The sequence below is a fragment of the Lagenorhynchus albirostris genome, chromosome 15 (genome assembly GCF_949774975.1).
Source record: "Lagenorhynchus albirostris chromosome 15, mLagAlb1.1, whole genome shotgun sequence".
In the NCBI taxonomy this organism is placed as follows: Eukaryota; Metazoa; Chordata; class Mammalia; order Artiodactyla; family Delphinidae; genus Lagenorhynchus; species Lagenorhynchus albirostris.
In genome coordinates, this window is record NC_083109.1 from 43,143,751 (window position 1) to 43,158,620 (window position 14,870).

At 49.1% G+C, this 14,870-nt stretch overlaps 1 protein-coding gene across 2 annotated transcripts in view; it reads right to left on the reverse strand.

The window, feature by feature from the left end:
• Window positions 1-14,870, reverse strand: part of KIF16B (kinesin family member 16B) — a 280,446-nt gene that overhangs the window by 249,035 nt on the left and 16,541 nt on the right. The gene's annotated exons all lie outside the window — the stretch shown is intronic.

Genomic DNA, 14,870 nt, shown 5'->3' on the forward strand with positions numbered 1-14,870 from the left:
TTTCGAAAGGTTGCCTATGGAGAAAGAAGATGAAGTGGAAGAGACAGGGAGAGAAGCTAGAGTTCTAGAAAAACACCTTGATCTATATAGATCATCTTTAGAATGATGAAAATAAGTTACACAAAAATAAAACAAAATTATTTTTATTAAATAACCTAAAACACAAAAGTAAGTTGAAGTAAATGAACCTGTGTGCCGCATGGTGAGAAAAGACCTCATGTGCTAATTCCTTAGGCGGGGGAATCTAGCCTAAGGAGAAAAAGAACTACAGAGCAAAGATATTGTGGGTTCAGGAATCATATTTTTGGTGATAAGTGTAGTTATCCTGGGATTTCTGTTTGTGTATTGTGGGATAATACATGAGTAATTATGTTGCTGCCGCTGAGGGACCAAGGATTTTGGTTGAAAGGAGATACAAACATTAGATTTGTTAAAAAGAAACTATAGGGGGCCTTCCCTGGTGGCGCAGTGGTTAAGAGTCCGCCGATGCAGAGGACGCGGGTTCGTGCCCTGGTCCGGGGGGATCCCACGTGCCGTGGAGAGGCTGGGCCCGTGAGCCATGGCCGCTGAGCCTGCACGTCCAGAGCCCGTTCTCCGCAACGGGAGAGGCCACAACAGTGAGAGGCCCGCGTACCGCAAAAAAAAAAAAAAAAAAGAAAAGAAACTATAGGGCCAAAATGCAGTCACTTATGCTAAGCCCCACCAAGATTTAACACCTTACTTAATGTAGTTTCAGCCTCTCCCAGGAGTAAATCTTGAACCAATCAGTATGGAATTTCCTGGTCTACACTAATATGGTAACTTGCCTGGTAAGACCCCCCTGCTGTCTCCAAGGGAAGCTGACTTTGCCTGAAATAATCCACTTTTTTAACTTCCTTATCACACCCTCCTTCTGCCCGTAAAAGCCTTCTATTTTGCACAGCTCCTGGCAGGGCCTTTCAGCTTTCTAGGTGGGATGCTGTCAGATTCATGAATCACTGAATAAAGCCAATTAGATCTTCAAATTCACTCAGCTGAATTTTTCTTTCACAGATTGCTGAGGCTAGGTAAAACCTCTGTAGTCCTGAATCTAAATGGGAAATGCTAACATGAACTTTATCTGAAATTGAAAAAAAAAAAAGTACTCCCTAGCTTTGTCCTCTGAAAAGGCCTAGAATCTTATGGCCAAATTACAGTATCTAAATACCATTTTCCACTAAGGTAAGCCAGGGCTCATGGAGAGAGCCTCAACCCAAATATACAGGCGGACCTTAGACACGCCGCAGGTTGGGTCCAGACCACAGCAATAAAGCGAATATCACAACACAATGAGTCACACGAATTCTGTTGTTTCTCAGAGCGTATCAAAGTTATGTTTAAAATGTTCAATAGCATTATGTCTAAAAAAACAAGGTACATACCTTAATTTTAAAATACTTTATTGCTAAAAACTGCTAACCATCATCTGAGCCTTCAGCAAGCGGTAATCTTTCTGCTGGTGGAGGGTCTTGCCTCAATGTTGACAGCTGCTGACTGCAGTGGCTACGGCAATTTCTTAATATAAGACAACAGTGAAGTTTACCTTGCCAACTGACCCTTCCTTTCCTGAACAATTTCTCTGTAGCATGCAATGCTATTTGATAGCGTCTAAACCACAGACTCAAATTGGAGTCAATCCTCTCAAACCCTGCTTTATGAACCAAGTTTATGTAATATTCTAAGTCCTTTGTTGTCATTTCAACTATCTTCACAGCATCCTCACCAGGAGCAGATTCCATCTCAAGGAACCGCTTTCTTTGCTCATCCATAAGAAGCAACTCCTCATCCATTAAAGTTTTTTCATGAGATTGCAGCAATTCAGTCACATCTTCAGGCTCCACTTCTAGTTCCCTTGCTATTTCCACCACATCTGCACTTACTTCCTCCACTGAAGTCTTGAACCCCTCAAAGTCATCCATGAGGGTTGGAATCAACTTCTTCCAAACACTTGCTAACATTGGTATTTTGACTTCTTCCCATGAATCATGAATGTTCTTAATGGCATCTAGAATGTTGAATCCTTTCCAGCAGGTTTTCAAGTTACGTTGCCCAGATCCAGCAGAGGAATCACTAGCTATAGCAACCATAGCCTTATGAAATATATTTCTTAAAGAATAAGACTTGAAAGTCAAAATTACTCCTTGATCCATGGGATGCAGAATGGATACCGTGTTAGCAGGCATGAAAACAACATTAATCTTGCTGTCCATCTCCATCAGAGCTCTTGGGTGACCAGGTACATTGTCAATGAGCACTAACATTTTGAAAGGAATCTTTTTTTTGAGACCGTCTCAACAGTGGGCTTAAAATATTTAGTAAACTATGTTGTCAAGAGATGTGCTATCATCCAGCTTTTGTTGTTCCATTTATAGAGCACAGGCAGAGTAGACTGAGCATAATCCTTCAGGGTCCTAAGAATTTTGGAATGTAAATGAGTATTGGTTTTAAACTAAAGTCACCAACTGCATTAGTCCCTAATGGCAGTCCTAGGTGGCATCTTCTTCCAACAGAAGGCTGTTGCATGCACAACATTGATTATCCGTTGTTTACTGTAGCCACCTTCGTAGATGATCTTAACTAGGTCTTAACTAGATCTGGATAACGTGCGGCAGCTTCTACATCAGCACTTTGCTTCACTTTGCACTTTGATGTCACAGAGACGGCTTCTTTCCTTAAACCTCACGATCCAACCTCTGCTGGCTTCACACTTTTCTTCAGCAGCTTCCTCACCTCTCTCAGCCTTCACAGAATTGAAGAGAGTTAAGGCCTTGCCCTGGATCAGGCTGTGGCGTAAGGGAATGTTGTGGCTGGTTTGATCTTCTATCCAAACCACTCAAACTTTCTCCATGTGAGCAATAAAGCTGTTTCGCTTTCTTACTCGTGTGTTCACTGCTGCAGCCCTTTCCATTTCCTTCAAGAACTTGTCCTTTGCCTTCACAACTTGGCTAACTGCTTGGCACAAGAGGCCTCGCTTTCAGCCTATCTCGGCTTTTGACATGCCTTCCCCACTAAGCTTAATCATGTCTAGCTTTTGATTTAAAGTGAGAGACGTGCGACTCTTCCTTTCACTTGAACATTAGAGGCCACTGTAGGATTAGTAAGTGGCTGACTTTCGATATTATTGTGTCTCAGGGAAGAAAACAGGCCCAGACACATCATTTCCCTACCCGGCTTGTTCAATAACAACAATAAACTACAGGGAATATAAAGGTGGAAGCAGAACGTATAGATTAAAAAAAGTCGAGCGATACATCAACCGACTGGATCTCAGTTCACATAGAAGAACATTTTTAGAAATAATAAGACATGTAGGGAAATGTTAACACTGACTAGATATGTGATGATACTAAGGGATTATTATTTTAGGTGTGATAACAGTATCATGATGAGTTTAAAAAGGCCTTAACCTTTTAGAGACATACTGAAATATTTACAAAAGAAATGATGCCTGGGATTTATCTGAAAATAATCTGGGTGGGAGGCTGGGGGAGTAGAGGCAGGAGAGGGTAGCACCCTGGCCACCTCAGGATGAACAGAGACAGCACAAACACCAGCCAGAACAATGAAGCCCAAAGAGTATGTTGCAGGAAACACCATTCAAGTGCTACAGTGGATCCCCATGGCCTGGGTTAACTTTTCCAAGCCAGTTTGAGGAAGTACAGGGCGGGGCGCACAGAACACTGGCTTAGAGACAAATCAATGAAATCCCTCCTGCGTGTGTTTGTGGAGCCCCCAGTCCGCCCTCCAGGTCTTGGGCAGCTCCACTGTGGACCCAAAAGTGAGAACTGCCTCAGGGACACCCCGTGTTCACGCCGCTGGAAAACAAACAGTTGACTCAATCAGCCCGCTCCACGGCACTCAACTTCCAAAGTGCACTCCGCCCAGCAGAGAGCCACGCAGATTCATTTTGTTAATGCCACAGATGCCACGTCCCGGTCCCTCCCGTTGCCACCGGGGTCATTTCTCAGTCACTCGTCAACCTACTGTGTCTAGATCTTTCACTTTAGAACCACCAGTATTATCAACAGATACCTGTTGGGAGCACAAAACCATCCGGGGATCTCAGAGGACCAGACGTGACCACAATGGGTGCTCACACCGCCTGCCGGTTCTTACTTACAAAACACAAAGGAATGCAGGTCATACCATGCCCACCCCGCGCCCACCCCCCCTCTCGTGGGAAGCCAGAGGGTGAGGAATTCCAGGCTCGGAGGCTTACACCTTGGGAGCAGCAAAGTTTAAAGGGCCCTCCCCAGGGTCATTTATCCCAACCTGTAGGTAACCAAGATAGTACCTGCCTAGTTCTAAATTAACATCCGCTCTATAAAAACACCCGGGAAGATACTGACTGAAAGGCCATTATGTAGCATTAGCGTCCTTTTTAACAGCCACTTCCGAAATCAAAACTGAAGATACTCCAGTAAAATTAAAAAACAAAAAAAAACAACTGGAAACGCTCGGTGGGTTTCAATGGGTCCACAACCTTGAAATGGCAGAGGCTGGGGTGTGGTGGGGAGGGGGAGGGGCAGCCTCACTTTTCTGAGGGACCACAGTTCCCTCAGCTTCTCAAAGAGCTCTGTGCCCCAAAAGACGGGCACCCCAGCTCAGACCTGTTATTCAAAGTGCAGCCCAGGCACCAGCAGAGCCCAGAGCTCAAGGGATCACAGGCACCCTGCGGACCCACCGAATGAAACCCACTTATGACAGGAACCCAGAAGGACCCCGACAACCCCTGATGCTGGGAAGCACGGCCCGGACACTATCTGAACATGACAGGAGTCATAACCGGTCTTACAGTTACTCTCACGAAACGAACTCCACCACGCGTGATCTAGTTCGTATGCTGGGAAAACGCACTTTGTACTTTGACCTTTAAGCCTTATTTGTAAAATCACATGACAGAACTGGATAGAACCCCAGTCAGCTGACACTGTCTCGACTCTTTGCTCCGAGTCGTATGGTGGCTTCTGACCAAGAGCAGTAAGTGCCTAACATCATCAGACCCAGGGAGTCATCTGAGTGTCGTGACACCCAGGCTCCCTCATCCTGAGCACCCGGCCAAGCTTCCAGCCCTTCCTGTACCCGGATGGTTTTCCAACATCAGTGTGGCGCTGCTGCCAACAGCTTAAAATCATTCTAAGTGACAATCACAGCCCATCAAGATTCAGACGGAAGCCATCTGTTCCGGAAAGGGAAGTTCACGAATAACAATTTCCTGGACTCCTTCCTTCTTAAGCATAAACACGAAAACTGTAAGAAAAAGATGGATATTTACTCTGAAAATAATCTCTAAGTATAGTGTTATAAATACAAGGAAGCTAGCTAGAGATTTAGCCATAGACAGCAAATCTCACTCTAGTTACTGAAAATACTCATGGAAAAGCCAATGGAATCTCCATAAAGCGGTTATGATGGCTGGAGTTATTAAACATTGAAACAAACCCTTTGGTGCATTTATCCCTGGTAGATTCCAGGAGGCCGTCAAGCTTCCAAGTATTTCAGAGATGGAAGAAAGGACAAAGGAGGCCCCAGGCTCCCTTTCCTTCCACACTCTGCCAACCTGTCCCGCTCGGGCCCCACGTCCACTGGAGACCGGCTTCTGCTCGTGGCCTTCTCTGCACCTCCAGGGCCTCTAACTATCATAGGTGACTTGACGGTCCACGTGACACTCCCTCTGGCAGCCTTACCTCCTGTCCCCAACTCCCCACCCAATGGTCAGTTACCCAGTCCCATCCAATCTACCGCCAGGCTACCGACCTTGGCCACCTCTCCCACTGTCCCAGGTCGGCCACCACCACCCCTCTGGAGTCTCTTTGCCTCCAACCTTGTCCCCTCTCATCCACCCTCCACTCTGCTGTCAGAAGGATTCTTTCCAAATATACATGGGACCGTGTGGCTCCCCGGCTTCACAGCGACTTCCACATCACAGGGTGAAGCCCAGCTCCCAGCGGTACCCCAAATGCCTTCTGACTGACCCAACCTGACCATGCCACACTATCCATGCCACCCTCCTCCGGCCAATGCTCACCCTGGCCTTCCTGAGCCTTCGTTGAGCCTCTGCCCCACCCCCTAGTCAGCTGACCAGCTCCTAGCTCACCCCCCAGACCATGAACTTCTCAGGAGTAAGGACTAGGCCTACTCGGTTTACACCCTCAGGCCCAGGCACGGTGCCTCGCCTTGGAGGTGCTCACAAAATGGCTGTTGAATGTGATGGACCAACTGATGAAAGCACTGAATGAATGCTCTCCCCACCAGCTGCCCTTCGCCAGGCGCATCCCCTCCTTAGGGCCACTTGCCCGATGACCCCCTCACCACCCTTGCTTCTGGCTTTCCCACCCAGGCCCTCGGGCGAGGCTTGTCCCACGTCCGGTCTGACTCACCCACCCTGTAAACCTTCAGGAACGCCTACCCGGCTCATCCCACCCCCATGGGCTCCACCCCTGCTGGTGTCATCTCTCCAACTGGTCTAGAGGATCCCACTTCCTCTTCACCCCACAACCTGAGCCCTCCGGGCACAAAGGCAACGCCCGCAACCAGCGCTCACTGGGTGCTTTGTCTTCCAGTCTTTCAGCTGAAAACTGTGCAACACCAGGCACTGAGACGTCTCCCAGTCCCAGGTCAATTTCCTCTGACATTTACGAAACATGGGAAATAAATCTTGACATTTTTCTCATGCTGAGGAAAATAAATCATCCTAAAATATTATTTGAACACTGACTTGATAATAGAGCAAAATGAACTATGCCTCTGCCTGGCCACTTTGGTGAATTGGGTTTCTCAAGCGAAAAGTCAATTATGGTTCACTCATATAAATAAGTAATTTATTTAAAAGGTCTGGAAACTAGATCATAAGATGCTACAAATGAACCCGCTGGAGTAAGTATGCTGAGTTATAGATCAATACTGAGGGGGGAGGAGGAGGGAAGGAGAAAGGAAAAGATGCAGAATATCCAGTCAGAGAAAGAGATGAATCATGTCAGCTCGCAGATATGAGAAGAAGAGAAAGCTTATTAGAAACAAATAACCCTATGATAATTCAAACACTTTGAATATGTTGTTAAATTAATCAGCATTTTAGATTGATTCCACTCATGCAGCTGATGGTGTTTGGTCACCCCATAATAAAACAGCTGGACTGGGTGACACTGAGATCCCCAAACTGGGCCACTAGCCTAGAAGATTATAATAAGAGTGGCTTATTCACCCTGAGTTCCAAAGTGAACCAGCATTCCCAAAGTCACCTGAAAAGTTACATACTATGAACCAGTATTTAACTGCCTTCATTTTGGTGGCAGAACACCCAAGAGCAAAAATTTTAAACTCTATTTTTAAAAAGAATGCGTGAACATAACCTTCAAAAATTGTGAATCACTGTATTATGATATCACTTATATGTGGAATCTAAAAAAAATGGTACAAATTAACTTATTTACGAAACAGAAATAGAGTCACAGATGTAGGGAACAAACTTATGGTTACCAAGGGGGGAAGGTGGGGATAAACTGGGAGACTGGGATTCACAATATACACACTACTATATAAAAAAATAGATAACTAATAAGGACCTACTGTATAGCACAGGGAACTCTTCTAAATACTCTGCAATAACCTATATGGGAAAAGAATCTAAAAAAGAGTGGATATATGTATACATATAACTGATTTGCTTTGCTGTACACCTGAAACTAACACAACATTGTAAATCAACTGTGCTCCAAAAACAATTTTTAATTGTGAATCACTATATTGTACACCTGTAACTTATATATTATTGTACATCAACTATACTTCAATTTAAAAATAAAATAGAAGTACAAATTAATTAATATAATTAAATAAAAAGAATGCACGACCTCCATGAGTACTACTACGGAAAGAAATCCAAGGAACACCGTTTAGTGGGGGAAAGAATCAGGCATGCAGACGACGTCCAGTTTGCAGTCCAATAAGCAGATAAATAACATGGAGAGAAATGCACATCTATGCTTCTAGATGCACAGAACATCCCTGGACATTTCCGAAATGATAAGTGGGAAGCTGTTCGCAGTGAAAGCTGGTCACCTCTGGAGCAGGACCTCAGGGGATGAGAAAATGAACTTAAAACACTTCCCTGTGGAAACTATTTCAGCGTGATTCGATATTACTTTGATTAAAATAAGTTAGTTAATTAGAAGGCGAAAAGCCCCTGACTTTAAGCGTTGGGGTGGCTCCTTGGCGCCCCGGGGTGCGTCCGGGTCCTTACAGGGCTGGCTCACCGCCCCTCCCCTCCTGACTGTCCGGCCACACAGAGGACAGCTCACCTTGGCCACAGCTCCCCCGCCGTCGCCTTCCACCACCTAGATTTGCCTCTGCCCCTCCCCACCCTCTGCATGTCCACCACGCTCCGTGGTGTCAACATTCAACCCCAGACCAGATGCCCCCTCTTCGGGTAGCGGTCCTGCTCTCTAAATGCTCGGTGAGCTGCTCAGTCTCTCCACCCCATCCAATGGCAGGTCTCCTTTTCCCTTATTAGGGCTCCAGACAAACGACAGGGAACCCAATTAAATGTGAATCTCAGATAAACGAGTAACGTTTTAGTATAACTGTATCCCAAATATTGCCTGAGACCTACTCAGACTTTACTTCGGCTTGCTGACTTGCCACCACTGTGCCCCGGGGGCACCCAGCGGGCTCTCCCACTTCGATGCACGTGGACACTCGCCTCCCTCCCCCAAGCCCAGGGAGTGAGCAGCCTCAGCCCCCAGCGCAGCAGTGGATGCTCCGTCAAGAGGTGCAGCCTCGCCTGTGTCAAAGTGTGAAATCCAACTCAGGGCGGGCCACTCTCCTGCAACCCTCTCTCCCCAGGCTACTCCTCAGCCTTTCTGGCCGGTCCTAAACACTCAAAGGTCTTGCTGACCTAGCTGCTGCCCACAAAAATCACAAAAGCATCAGCTCGACTCCTGAGAAAAGCCCAAGGGTTGTTCTCCTGAAAGAAATCCAGGAGTGGCTTTTTCAGGCCATCAACCTGACTGCATCTCGGAACACACCTCGCCACACAGTGCTCAGCTGGAGGTCAGCAGCACCGTGACCTACATCCCAGCCAGGAGTCTGCGCAGCCCTCCTCCGCTCCCCGGGGGCTGCTCCGCGGCCGAGCCAAGGGCAGCAGTGCCGTCACAGCCTCAGATGCCATGCCGGGAGCATCTCGGGCCAAGTGAAAGCCTCCGCTGACCCCTGCCACTGCGGACGGGGCCATCAGGCTGTGCCTTTTATGATCTTCCCTGGCCTCCAGAGGGTGTAATAAACCTAAAAACTTAGGCAAACAGGCAACTGTTCCGGGCTGGGATCCCGGAGGAACAAACGATCGGGGGGCAGCCTGGCATGCAGGGTGTTCATTAGGGTGTGCCCTTAGGGTCAGGCCCTGGGAAAGGAGGAGAGGGCAGCAGCACAGGGCAGAGGGAGCAGCGGGCTGTGACCAGATCCAGGGGCAGCCCTGGCTGACCCCACAGACTGCTCTGGGGCTACGGTGGCCCCTTCACACCCCCGCATTGTGCAGCCAGGGACCAGGACCACAGGCTGCCTGGGAAAGGGGCTAGAGCCCCTGAGGGGCTGACAGTGAAGGCTGTGCAGACAGCACTCCAGAGGCCGGGCAAGAAGCCCTTCAGCAAAGGATGCTCTGGGCATCAAGCATGGGGTCCACCACCCCAAGTCCCCTTAAATCGATGCTGCAGAGGGTGCTGACGGGCAGCAGCTTCAACCATCCCCAACTCCCCAGCAGGGAGCGAGGAGCTGGGGCTCCCAGGCCAGAAAGAAGGCAGACACCTGCTTTCAGTTTTCCGCTGAAGGAAGGACAGCCCAACAATCAGAAGTGTCTCAATACAAACTGAGCTGCCCTGAGATGCACAGAATCATCACCGAGGACGTTTAGCCCGAGGCCGACTGACCCCTACCCAGGACGCCGGAGGGGAAGGTTTATGTATTCCTTCAGTCCACGAATATTAGTGAGACCGTCAAACACCAAACAGCACTCTCTCTGCACAGGGATAAAGCAGTAAAGAACACAGGGTATTGTCTGGAGTCTTCATTTTAGTGGAGGGGTTAGAAAAAAATAAATACAATACCATTTTAGATACTGGTTAAGTGCTGGGAAGAAATGAAAGGGTGTCATGGGCTAGGACTGGGGTCAGAGGCAGGGGGAGGCAAGTCGTCGCAGAAGACCTCTCCAAGGGGGTGGTGTGTGAGCCAAGGGCCGACTGGAGCGAGGCAAAGACCTGGGAAGGGCACGGCAGGTGCAGAGGCCCCGGGGCGGGAGCCAGCCAGAGGCCTGGGGGTAGGGCAAGAAGGCCAGCGGGCCTGCAGGAGAACGAGCGGGGAAGCAAGACGAGATCAGAAAGGGGGCAAGGGCCAAATGATGCCAGGCCTCGCAGGAACTGAGAGGCGACAGGAAGCCACAGACCCGGGAGGTCGTGTGCACGGTGGTGGCAAAATGCTTCTATATTTTTAAATGATCCCTCAGCTGCTGCTCAGACCCTGGAGCGGGGAGAGTAGGGCAAGGAGACCAGTCAGGAGGCTAATACAGGCCACGTGGGAGATGCTGGACCGGGGATGAGAGCAGAGACGCATCCAAAAGACAGCTCAGCCAGATCTGGGTCCCCAAGCCCTGCCAAGCAACAGAATAATGTGAAGAGCCCGACCCAGACCTCCCAGAAGAGAATCTCCAGGACGGGGACCAGGCATCTGTATTTAACCTCCTAGGAGACGCCGATGACCACGCCGGCGTGGGAGCTGCTACCCTCGCTGCCCAGTGATGCCCTCCTCAACTCTGAGAAGCTGGGATCCTAAAGAGCGTGGAAGCCTAACCGCCTTTCAGCTCCTTCTGAGACGCGCTTTGCTCAGTGGTCTCGTCCCTTCCTCTGAATCCCCAGTTCCAGAATAAAAACCCAGCGCAGGGCTGTGCCTTCTGCTGGGTCCAGCTGGGGCCTCTCTTCTGAAGTCTACAACATCAAGAGAGAGAGAGAGAGCAGGTAGCAAAAGAGCATGAAAACTTCTGATTCAATTTGCAGTGAAAAAGAAAGAAGGGGGCTTCCCTGGTGGCGCAGTGGTTGAGAGTCCGCCTGCAGATGCAGGGGACGCGGGTTCGTGCCCCGGTCCGGGAAGATCCCACATGCCGCGGAGTGACTGGGCCCGTGAGCCATGGCTGCTGAGCCTGCGCGTCCGGAGCCTGTGCTCCGCAATGGGAGAGGCCACAACAGTGAAAGGCCCGCGTACCGAAAAAAAAAAAAAAAAAAAGAAAGAAGGGAAGGGAAGGGAAAATAACATGTGCATACACCAAGTAACTATTTTCCCAATTCCCCTAAAGAAGGCACATAACTAGTAGCATTCTAGAAGCACAGGAGCAAAGTTCATTCATGGCATATAATGAATGCCTTACTCTGGGCACTGCACTTAATTCTGTCATGGAACCCTGGTCCCAATTAGGAAAAGCTGGAAGATAGCTCAAGAATTTCATACATTACAAAACGCAAGCCCCAAACCACGAAGGACTAAATTTTGCTTGAGACTGAAGATGACAATGACACTTTCACAGGGAATTTTGGACACGCTGCAGGGGGAGCACCTGGGGCCCAGATGCTGAAGGCGAGAGGGGCTCAGGTAAATGGCGGTGACAAGAAGTGGGCTCAGGAGACCCCACCACCTGGTCTCAGCCAGAGGGAAACCCAGGCCCTGGAGGTTAAGTGACCGGCTCAAAGTTGCTCCTATAGTCAGCGCTGGGAAAGGCTGGAGGAATTAAGCCACAGAGAACCGCCAAGGGCACACTAGCACCCCTAACCTGATTTCAGCTACGTCCTCCTGAAGGTAGGAGCAAGGGATCCCAGTGGGCTAGGTCAGCACGTTTAAGGGGTTCACGGGAAGATTAGTCTAAACAGGTGCAAGTCACCAACTGCACCAGGTGCCGGATGGGGGAGCGCAAGAAGCCCATCCAGCCTCAGGTCCACACACACGTGTCACCCAAGCGCCCTGCCACGTTCCAAACTAGCCCTTCTGCCAGGACACACAAAGATCCCCCCGCTGGTCCTTCTGCCTGGAAGGTACTTTTCTCCTCCATCTCACTTATCCTTCAAAACACTTATAGATGTCTCCTCCTCCAGGAGGCCTTCCCAGAACAAGCCCCAGCCAATAGCTTCTGTGTGATGGCCCATCACTCACCACATCTGCTGCGTGACAGCCCACAACACACCACACCTGAGGTGCAATAGCCCCTCACTCACCACAGCAGTTTCCACTTTCTACCCATTTACTGCTGGGCCAGTACATTTTGTCTTCCCCACCAGTCTGGATGCTTCCTGAAGGCAGAGATAATGCCCTGCTTTTGATACATCCCACAGTATGTAGACTGTCTTTATGTACAGCAAGCGCTTGGATGGATGAATGAACGAATGAATGAGTAAGCAAATGAAAGAATGAAACACATGAACTGAAAACAAGACAGTTTTCTTAAACTCAAGCACTAAAGTGAAGGAAATGCTTCCAAGTTTACTATACGTTTTCAATTTTTAAATGCAGATGAGTTTTGCCCCATAAATACCGGTTCCCTTGGCAGATGTTAACTCCAAAGCTCACTCTCCCCGTAGACCCACAGCTGTGACTCTGACTCCAAGACCAAGGCACAGGGACCTTCTGTCTCTTCTGAGTCACAGGAAAGAGGAAAAACAAGGACGTGCATGTGGCCAAACTTCTTCAATGTGCGTCTCCAAACACACAAGCAACATATTCATAAACAAAATTGCAGGACTTTTTCTCTAGAAGACTTCACTTGGAGTCGGAGTGGAATAAGATGCAGTCTTGGTCTCGAGTAGCATTTCCACCAAGCCCTGCATCTGGTGTTGCCCAGCAGAGTGGGTTAATCGTTGTGGGGGGAGCATTAGGCTTCGGGGAGCTGGGTGCAAATCCTGGTTCTTAGCTCTGTGACTTCCGCACTTCATTTAACTTTGCTGAGCCTTTGTTTCCTCCTCACCTGTAAAAGTACTGAGCTTCCCTCACATATAATTTTTTGCTGGAAGATGGGACAGAGGAAAGCAGGCCCCACAAGGCCGGGCACCAGCAGACCACCGGTATGCTCTGCCGCTTCTGGCACAAATCCAAGATCCATCCATTTATTCAACAAGCGTGCACTGTGCCTCTCCTGCCCCCTGGGAACTTACACTCTGGTGGGACGATTCATTTTAAGAAAACCTTTGCATTCCTTTCCCAAAAGAGATGGAAATGGAGGAAATCCAGAAAATATATTTTGCCAAATTTTCTAGCCAGATCTCAGAAAAATGAGGAGCCACCATATAGCTGATCTTCGTAAATTTTGTTTATAAAATGCTTATCTTCATCAACACAATGCAGAGGCCACGGTTCATAAAAAAGACAAGAGTATCGGAAACACCAAAATTCTTTCACTTATTTTTAAATGCCTGTGAATTACGTCTAGTTATTCTGACTTAATCCACACTGTCTGACCTGAAGACGTGACACACGCTGTCCTTCCCGCACCGTGGCCAGCAGCTCCCTCCCTGTCCCCCTTGGCAAGCATGCAATGCTCCTTCATATATTAAATTAATGGGAGCAACAGAGGCCAGAGGCAGGACTAGGTCAATGGACAAACACAAACATCCCCCCTTTACGAGGCTCTCTGGGGATGCAGAGATATATGATTACAGTTCTCGCCCTTCAACAGCCCACGATCACCCGCAGTGGGTGAGAGCAAACAGGCTATAAAAGCAAAGCCAGCTTGGGGGTGGGGTGAGTGGCAGGGAGGCCGGACCAAGGAGACAGGGCTTCAGTCGGCATTGTAAGTGAAACAAAGTTGGCCCAGAAAAGAGGCCCAATCGTTACCTCAACAACACCCACGTTTTTATACTGGGAGAGAGGAGGCAGGGCCCCAGAAAGCTTCACCTGCAAAACATCAGGCCATCAACAGAAGAGCAGGCTGACCTTACCGGGGGCGTCCGGTCCCTGGAGCACATGTAGTCAATCACCTCCCGGCAAGGCCTCCCACCCCAGGGCTCTCCAGGGGCTTTAGAGCCGCTGATGCCCAGCTGCACCCCATATTCATTAAACCCGACTCTCCGGGGTGGTAAGCCTCAGCTCGAAACGGAGGCCCGTGTCCCAACCTTCTGCTGAATGTTTCAGAGGGACAAGCTGGGACTCACCCATACTCAGATGTCACCACCAAAGCCTGAAAAGGAAAACAAACCATAACCTGGACCTGTGAGACACCAGGTGAGAGAGAGGGAAACAGACCAAGCAGGCCACCAAAACCCCAGGCAAAGGAGAAAACGCCCCCCGCGTGGGCAGGCAGCGTGCTCAGAGCTGCAGCTGAGGTTCAGGTCCGAAGAGCCGGGCTGAGGTTCTGGATCTGTAACCGACCAACCCTTTGAGGACCACTAGGCCTGTCCACCCATCCCCAAACCTGCCTCCGAGGGGGTGCCAGGTTCAGAGGGCAGACCCCACGTCCGTGGCAGTCAACTAAGCCTCGCAGGCACAGACGCTGTCCTTACTCAGTGCCCCCCACAGAGCCCACAGAGGCTCCCTGCCGAGCCGCATCTCCCAGGGGCACCCGCCCCCACGTCCCCTCTTTTCTGATCTACGTGGCAACCAGGAGAGGACCAGCATCTCTAAGCACTCAGTGAAATTCACAGAGGCTTGTGGCTCAACAGTGGGATGAGCAAAGGACACTCAAAGATGACCCCTCCCCAAAACAAAAACGGACAACACTGACACTGTAGGGAGGTGGGAAGGGGAAATGTGTAAAGTGAACAACAGTCTTAAACGAACAAGGAAAGGAGGACGATTTTTAAACTTCCATTATAAACCAGAAGTTTTACAAT